This window comes from Anopheles moucheti (genome assembly GCF_943734755.1).
Source record: "Anopheles moucheti chromosome X unlocalized genomic scaffold, idAnoMoucSN_F20_07 X_unloc_4, whole genome shotgun sequence".
Lineage (NCBI taxonomy): Eukaryota > Metazoa > Arthropoda > Insecta > Diptera > Culicidae > Anopheles > Anopheles moucheti.
Genome location: NW_026453548.1, coordinates 740,001 through 747,500, shown reverse-complemented (window position 1 = coordinate 747,500; position 7,500 = coordinate 740,001).

Sequence of the window (7,500 nt, the reverse complement as noted above, 5' to 3'; positions counted from 1 at the left end):
GGAAAAATGTTCTAGCAGGGGCCCTCCCATACAAATTTTTTTCTTCTCAAAAATGATTTTCGTTTCACTTTTCATACTCAGGGGAGTCTAAAATTGATGTTTTGAGTCACCATGAAAAAAAAATTTTTTTTGACCCGAGCTTGTGTCGCGACCCAAAAATCGACTCACTTGGGAAAAATGTTCTAGCAGGGGCCCTCCCATACAAAAATTTTTTCTTCTCAAAAATGATTTTCGTTTCACTTTTCATACTCAGGGGAGTCTAAAATTGATGTTTTGAGTCACCGTGAAAAAAAAATTTTTTTGACCCGAGCTTGTGTCGGCGACCCAAAATCGACGCACTTGGGAAAAATGTTCTAGCAGGGGCCCTCCCATACAAAAATTTTTTCTTCTCAAAAATGATTTTCGTTTCACTTTTCATACTCAGGGGAGTCTAAAATTGATGTTTTGAGTCACCGAGAAAAAAAAATTTTTTTGACCCGAGCTTGTGTCGGCGACCCAAAAATCGACGCACTTGGGAAATATGTTCTAGCAGGGGCCCTCCCATACAAAAATTTTTTCTTCTCAAAAATGATTTTCGTTTCACTTTTCATACTCAGGGGAGTCTAAAATTGATGTTTTGAGTCACCGAGAAAAAAAAATTTTTTTGACCCGAGCTTGTGTCGGCGACCCAAAAATCGACGCACTTGGGAAATATGTTCTAGCAGGGGCCCTCCCATACAAAAATTTTTTCTTCTCAAAAATGATTTTCGTTTCACTTTTCATACTCAGGGGAGTCTAAAATTGATGTTTTGAGTCACCGAGAAAAAAAAATTTTTTTGACCCGAGCTTGTGTCGGCGACCCAAAAATCGACGCACTTGGGAAATATGTTCTAGCAGGGGCCCTCCCATACAAAAATTTTTTCTTCTCAAAAATGATTTTCGTTTCACTTTTCATACTCAGGGGAGTCTAAAATTGATGTTTTGAGTCACCGTGAAAAAAAAATTTTTTTGACCCGAGCTTGTGTCGGCGACCCAAAATCGACGCACTTGGGAAATATGTTCTAGCAGGGGCCCTCCCATACAAAAATTTTTTCTTCTCAAAAATGATTTTCGTTTCACTTTTCATACTCAGGGGAGTCTAAAATTGATGTTTTGAGTCACCGTGAAAAAAAAATTTTTTTGACCCGAGCTTGTGTCGGCGACCCAAAATCGACGCACTTGGGAAAAATGTTCTAGCAGGGGCCCTCCCATACAAAAATTTTTTTTTGACTCACCGGGTAAAATGGTCGCACTTGGTAAAAATGTTCTAGCAGGGGCCCTCCCATACAAAATTTTTTTCTTTTCAAAAATGATTTTCGTTTCACTTTTCATACTCAGGGAAGTCTAATATTGAAGTTTTGAGTCACCGTGAAAAAAATTTTTTTTTGACTCACTGGGTAAAATGGTCGCACTTGGGAAAAATGTTCTAGCAGGGGCCCTCCCATACAAAAATTTTTTCTTCTCAAAAATGATTTTCGTTTCACTTTTCATACTCAGGGGAGTCTAAAATTGATGTTTTGAGTCACCGTGAAAAAAAAATTTTTTTGACCCGAGCTTGTGTCGGCGACCCAAAATCGACGCACTTGGGAAAAATGTTCTAGCAGGGGCCCTCCCATACAAAAATTTTTTCTTCTCAAAAATGATTTTCGTTTCACTTTTCATACTCAGGGGAGTCTAAAATTGATGTTTTGAGTCACCGTGAAAAAAAAATTTTTTTGACCCGAGCTTGTGTCGGCGACCCAAAATCGACGCACTTGGGAAAAATGTTCTAGCAGGGGCCCTCCCATACAAAAATTTTTTCTTCTCAAAAATGATTTTCGTTTCACTTTTCATACTCAGGGGAGTCTAAAATTGATGTTTTGAGTCACCGTGAAAAAAAAATTTTTTTGACCCGAGCTTGTGTCGGCGACCCAAAATCGACGCACTTGGGAAAAATGTTCTAGCAGGGGCCCTCCCATACAAAAATTTTTTTTTGACTCACCGGATAAAATGGTCGCACTTGGTAAAAATGTTCTAGCAGGGGCCCTCCCATACAAAAATTTTTTCTTCTCAAAAATGATTTTCGTTTCACTTTTCATACTCAGGGGAGTCTAAAATTGATGTTTTGAGTCACCGTGAAAAAAAAATTTTTTTTGACTCACTGGGTAAAATGGTCGCACTTGGGAAAAATGTTCTAGCAGGGGCCCTCCCATACAAAAAATTTTTATTTCTCAAATCGATCCGTGGTTTCACTTTTCATACTCTAGGGCCCATTTGCTTCAACTTTGGAAAAATTTTTCGATGATGAAAAATTTTCACCTTCGACGTCCATCGACCACTCGACCCGAACTTGGTACTTTTGTATGGAGGTACCCGAGTGGTGACTTTTTCATACAAAAATTTTTATTTCTCAAATCGATCCGTGGTTTCACTTTTCATACTCTAGGGCCCAATTGCTTCAACTTTGGAAAAAATTTTCGATGATGAAAAATTTTCACCTTCGACGTCCATCGACCACTCGACCCGAACTTGGTACTTTTGTATGGAGGTACCCAAGTGGTGACTTTCTCATACAAAAATTTTTATTTCTCAAATCGATCCGTGGTTTCACTTTTCATACTCTAGGGCCCATTTGCTTCAACTTTGGAAAAAATTTTCGATGATGAAAAATTTTCGCCTTCGACGTCCATCGACCACTCGACCCGAACTTGGTACTTTTGTATGGAGGTACCCAAGTGGTGACTTTCTCATACAAAAATTTTTATTTCTCAAATCGATCCGTGGTTTCACTTTTCATACTCTAGGGCCCATTTGCTTCAACTTTGGAAAAAATTTTCGATGATGAAAAATTTTCGCCTTCGACGTCCATCGACCACTCGACCCGAACTTGGTACTTTTGTATGGAGGTACCCGAGTGGTGACTTTTTCATACAAAAATTTTTATTTCTCATATCGATCCGTGGTTTCACTTTTCATACTCTAGGGCCCAATTGCTTCAACTTTGGAAAAAATTTTCGATGATGAAAAATTTTCACCTTCGACGTCCATCGACCACTCGACCCGAACTTGGTACTTTTGTATGGAGGTACCCGAGCGGTGACTTTTTCATACAAAAATTTTTTTGCGAATACGTGTTCGTTCGCGATCATTAAGGCCATGAACCGCAAGTCCGCTGCGATAGAAATAGTGCATTGTAGTTACTCGACGAGAAAAAAAATCGGGACTTAGAAAAATTTTTGAAAGTCAAATCGTATTGACTTCCAACAACACCTGATAATAAACACACATTGCCTGTTGCACCACAGTTCGCATTTGACTTAACAAATCGCCTGTTGGTACGCACATCACCATCGACTTTACCAATCGCGTTTCGCACCGCTAATCCCACTTGGCGTGGAGCCACGCACATAATGTTGCGAGGAGAGTATTAATCGGGACTTAGCGTTTTAAGCTCGCGAACACTCCACTATGGGAGTGCACGCAAGCACCAACTGTACACACACAACACAACAATCACTCTCGCGAACACTCCATTCCCAAAGTGAACGCGAGCACCAGCAAGCATGGGTCGCCTGAGAGGATCGATGCGAACGCATCTCTACAACTCGCAGCTCCCAGCCTGTAGTCCCGTCGTTTGCGGGCGGTCGAAGGTGTCGAAACTAGTTGTATCCACGGTCGACGGAAACACAGCCACCAGGGTTCCCTGTGGTAAGGTACTTCCACGTGCAGCGTGCTCCCGCCCGTTGCGGCTCAGTCTAGTGCTATAGCGGGGATGAGACGTCAGTGTGCGCGGGGCAGCACCGACGGATCTCGGAGGGTTGTTAAGCCCGCTAGCTTCCGATCACCTAATGGGTTTGAGAAGCGCTATCAGCTCGGATTGGATACGACCTTAGAGGCGTTCAGGCATAATCCAGCGGACGTAGCGTCATACCAAAGTCCGGTCGAACTAGTATTGAGCCAGTGGTCCGTACCTGTGGTTCCTCTCGTACTGCACAGGAATTCCGTTAAGATAGCGGCAAACAGCACACACCAGTAGGGTAAAACTAACCTGTCTCACGACGGTCTAAACCCAGCTCACGTTCCCTTGAAAGGGTGAACAATCCTACGCTTGGTGAATTTTGCTTCACAATGATAGGAAGAGCCGACATCGAAGGATCAAAAAGCCACGTCGCTATGAACGCTTGGCGGCCACAAGCCAGTTATCCCTGTGTGCGTAGCTGTCATTTGCAGTGTTAGGACGTGCTTCTGTGTCGCTCCCTTGAAAAGTGAAAAATTGCATGCAAAAACAGCAGAAAAAGGACGGGAAAGTGTTTATAGTGCCTAATTATTGTGCCCTTTAGTCGCCTATGGCGTTATATCAGTGAAACAGGACGATGCTCGCCTGCAAAGTGCGTTGAAAGTCTCCCCATACATTTTGTATGGGAGCAGTAAAGTGCGGAAAAAACGCAGAAAAGGCGAATAAAAACATTAAGTGGCGTTATTAAATCATAGTGTCGGCACCGATGAACGGTTTTATAAACGGTAATACAAAGAAAATAGCCGAAAAGTGCATAAAATAGTGCGTGCAAAATAGCGGCAGAGCGGCGTCAGGTGTGTCGGCGCGTGTGAATGTGCGGCTTGGAACGCGTTCGCGTCTTGACAGCGACGTCAAACAAGTTCGCAGTGAACCCCTGACAGCGATCCAGCACGTCCGCGGTGAACTGGAGCAGGTCCGCAGTCTACCACCGGCAGCGAGCTTTAGCGGAGACACCAAAGAGCGCCATCTATTGGGAACCGCTGGAGCTTTCGCGAGTGGTGTCACCTGGTGGTCGGTACCGGTATTACGGCTAGTGAAGACAACAACCAGCATCGCTTGGGAGACTTCAACGTCGGTACCAGCGGGCAACCCGGGTCGGTGTATGCGGGTTGCATACTGACAGGCGGTGATCTCAACGCTGGATAAGGAGGCGAACCTGGAAATAATTTTTTGAGTCCTTATTGGTTTTTATCATCTATTGCTGGAATTAATATTTGTTTTTGTTTCAGAAGAAGCAAATATATATCCAGTAATTCCCAACCAAGCAGGCTGGCCTTCTGAAGGCCATGGATAGGACTTTGAGGGGGCGCACTCCCTCGGTGGACGAGTCGAGTGCTGCCAGCAAAGGCAAACCAGGAGCGAGCTCGAGCAAGAGGCTCACTGTCCCGTTGACGCCTGTAATGGAGGGCGTTGCTGTGAGCGGAGCCACTAGCTCCAGCAAGTACGCGGCCAAGTTGGTGACTGGCTGTGGAGGTTCCCCGTCGAGCGAGGTGCGACGCATGATCAGCGAAGCAAAGCTGGACAACGAGACGCTTCTCACGGTCGTTAAGAAGCTGGAGGAGCAGGTGTCGCTCCTGCGTGTACAGCTTGAAACGGCGGCCGAGCAGGCTCGGCAGGACCTGCGTGAGGCGCGTCTCGAGGCGCGACAACGGGAGGAGCGGCTGATCGCCGATAACCTGCAGCTGCGGGAAGAGCTGCGAAAGGAGCGGGAGCTGCTCACGACGCTGGTGGCGCAGTCCATCGGCCATAACCAGCCTGTTGTGCAGCAACAGCCAGAAAGAGCCACGCAGCAGCGTGGACATCAGCAGGACGCGGTGGTGGCAACGAGCAAGCCACCTCAGACGACGGATGGCGGCTCCTGGGTTGAGGTGGTGCGCCGTAAGCCGCCACGTCAGCAGGCGGCTGATCTACAGCGGCAGCAACAGTGGCCACAGCTCCCGCAACGTCAGCAGCAGCAGCAGCGGCAGCAACCGCAACAACGGCCCCAGCCGCAACGGCCGCAGGCCCAGCTGCAGCAACAGCAAGGTGTGGCCAGTACGTCTGGTGCGCAACGTGGAGGTCAGGCGCAACAGCGTCAACGGAAAATAAAGCTGGATGCTATCGAGGTTGCACCGGCGGAGGGCCAGAGCTGGGACGAGGTGTACCAGCTGGTACGAGCAGCTCCCGAGTTGCAGCGTTTCAACAGCCAGCTGGGGGTCGGACGTCGGACCATGCGTTCGCGTCTGGTAATGGACGTGGAGAAGGGAGCAGATACGGCTGCGATCCTGAAATGCGTGCAGGAGGTGTGCGCTCGGGGAGACCAGCCAGCTGCCGCCAGACTGGTGACGCCAATGGTGGAGGTCCGGGTCGACGCTATCGACCCTTTAGCGAAGGAGCAGGACGTGGCGCTGGCTCTAGCCAGCCTTGCACAGTCGCAGGTGGAGGAGTCTGCCGTGCAGCTGCGAAAAGCCTGGAACGGAACGAAGGTGGCGTTCGTTCGCGTTCCGGAGAAGGCGGCGGAGCAGTTGAAGGACCGACATGTACTGATAAAGTACACCTCGTGCCTTGTGCGGACGGCACAGGCTTCGACGTCGCGAGAGCAACGGTGCTTCAGGTGCCTGGAATTCGGTCACCTTCGGGCCAGCTGCCGGAGCGAGGTGGATCGAACAGCTGCGTGCATCCGCTGCGGCCAACCGGGTCACCTGGCCCGAGCCTGCACAGCGGAGGTGTGCTGTGCGATCTGCAAGGGCCCTCACCGAGTAGGACACCCGTCCTGCACCCGGAAGGTCTGAAGGTCTTGCAGATAAACCTCGGGCGCAGCCGTGCAGCGCAGGACATCATGCTGCAGACGGCTAGGGAGATCGGAGCGCAGGTGGTGATAGCGTGCGAGCTGTACAAACCACCTAGAGACAGCGTGCGGTGGGCGGTCGACGAGGCTCAGAGCGTAGCGGTAGTGGCGACTGGCGGCTACCCCATCCAACGACTGGGGAGTTCATCGGTGCCTGGGCTGGTAGTTGCCACCATAGCCGGGATAACGTTTGCCAGCTGCTATGTGTCCCCCAACATCGGACAAGCGGATCTCGGCGACTACCTGGAAGCGGTTGAGCTCACGCTCACGGGGCAGGATCCCATGGTTCTGGCTGGGGATTTTAATGCCTGGAACCAGGAGTGGGGCAGCTCAAGAACCACGGCGAAGGGTGAGGACTTGTTGAGTGTTGTTGAGCACCTCGGTCTTAGGACACTCAACCGAGGGAACACACCCACTTTCAAGGGCAACGGTGTTGCACGGGAAAGCGTCATCGACGTGAGCTTCTCGAGTCCCTGCGTAGCGGAGCCAGGCAGTTGGAGTGTGAGCAGTAGGTACTCCGGTAGCGACCACAGCTATGTGCTGTTCAGCGCTAAACTGCCTTCGACCAGCGGCCGACAAGAACATCAGCATCGGCCACACTGCAACGGGCACGGCGGTACAGCAGGCATGACGCGGCACGCGGGAACACGCTACAAAACAAGCCAATTCAATCAGGCTTGTTTTAAGCTGGCGCTTGGGATCGGCCGTTTCGACGATGTAAGCACACCTGAGGGCCTGATCAGGGGGCTCACAGAAGCGTGCGACGCAACGATGGAGAGGATCAACAAGACGAATTTCCGGCAGGCTCCGACGCTATACTGGTGGAACCCGGAAATCGCGAGGGCGCGAGATGCGTGCGAAGCTGCCGAGGCCAGGCTAC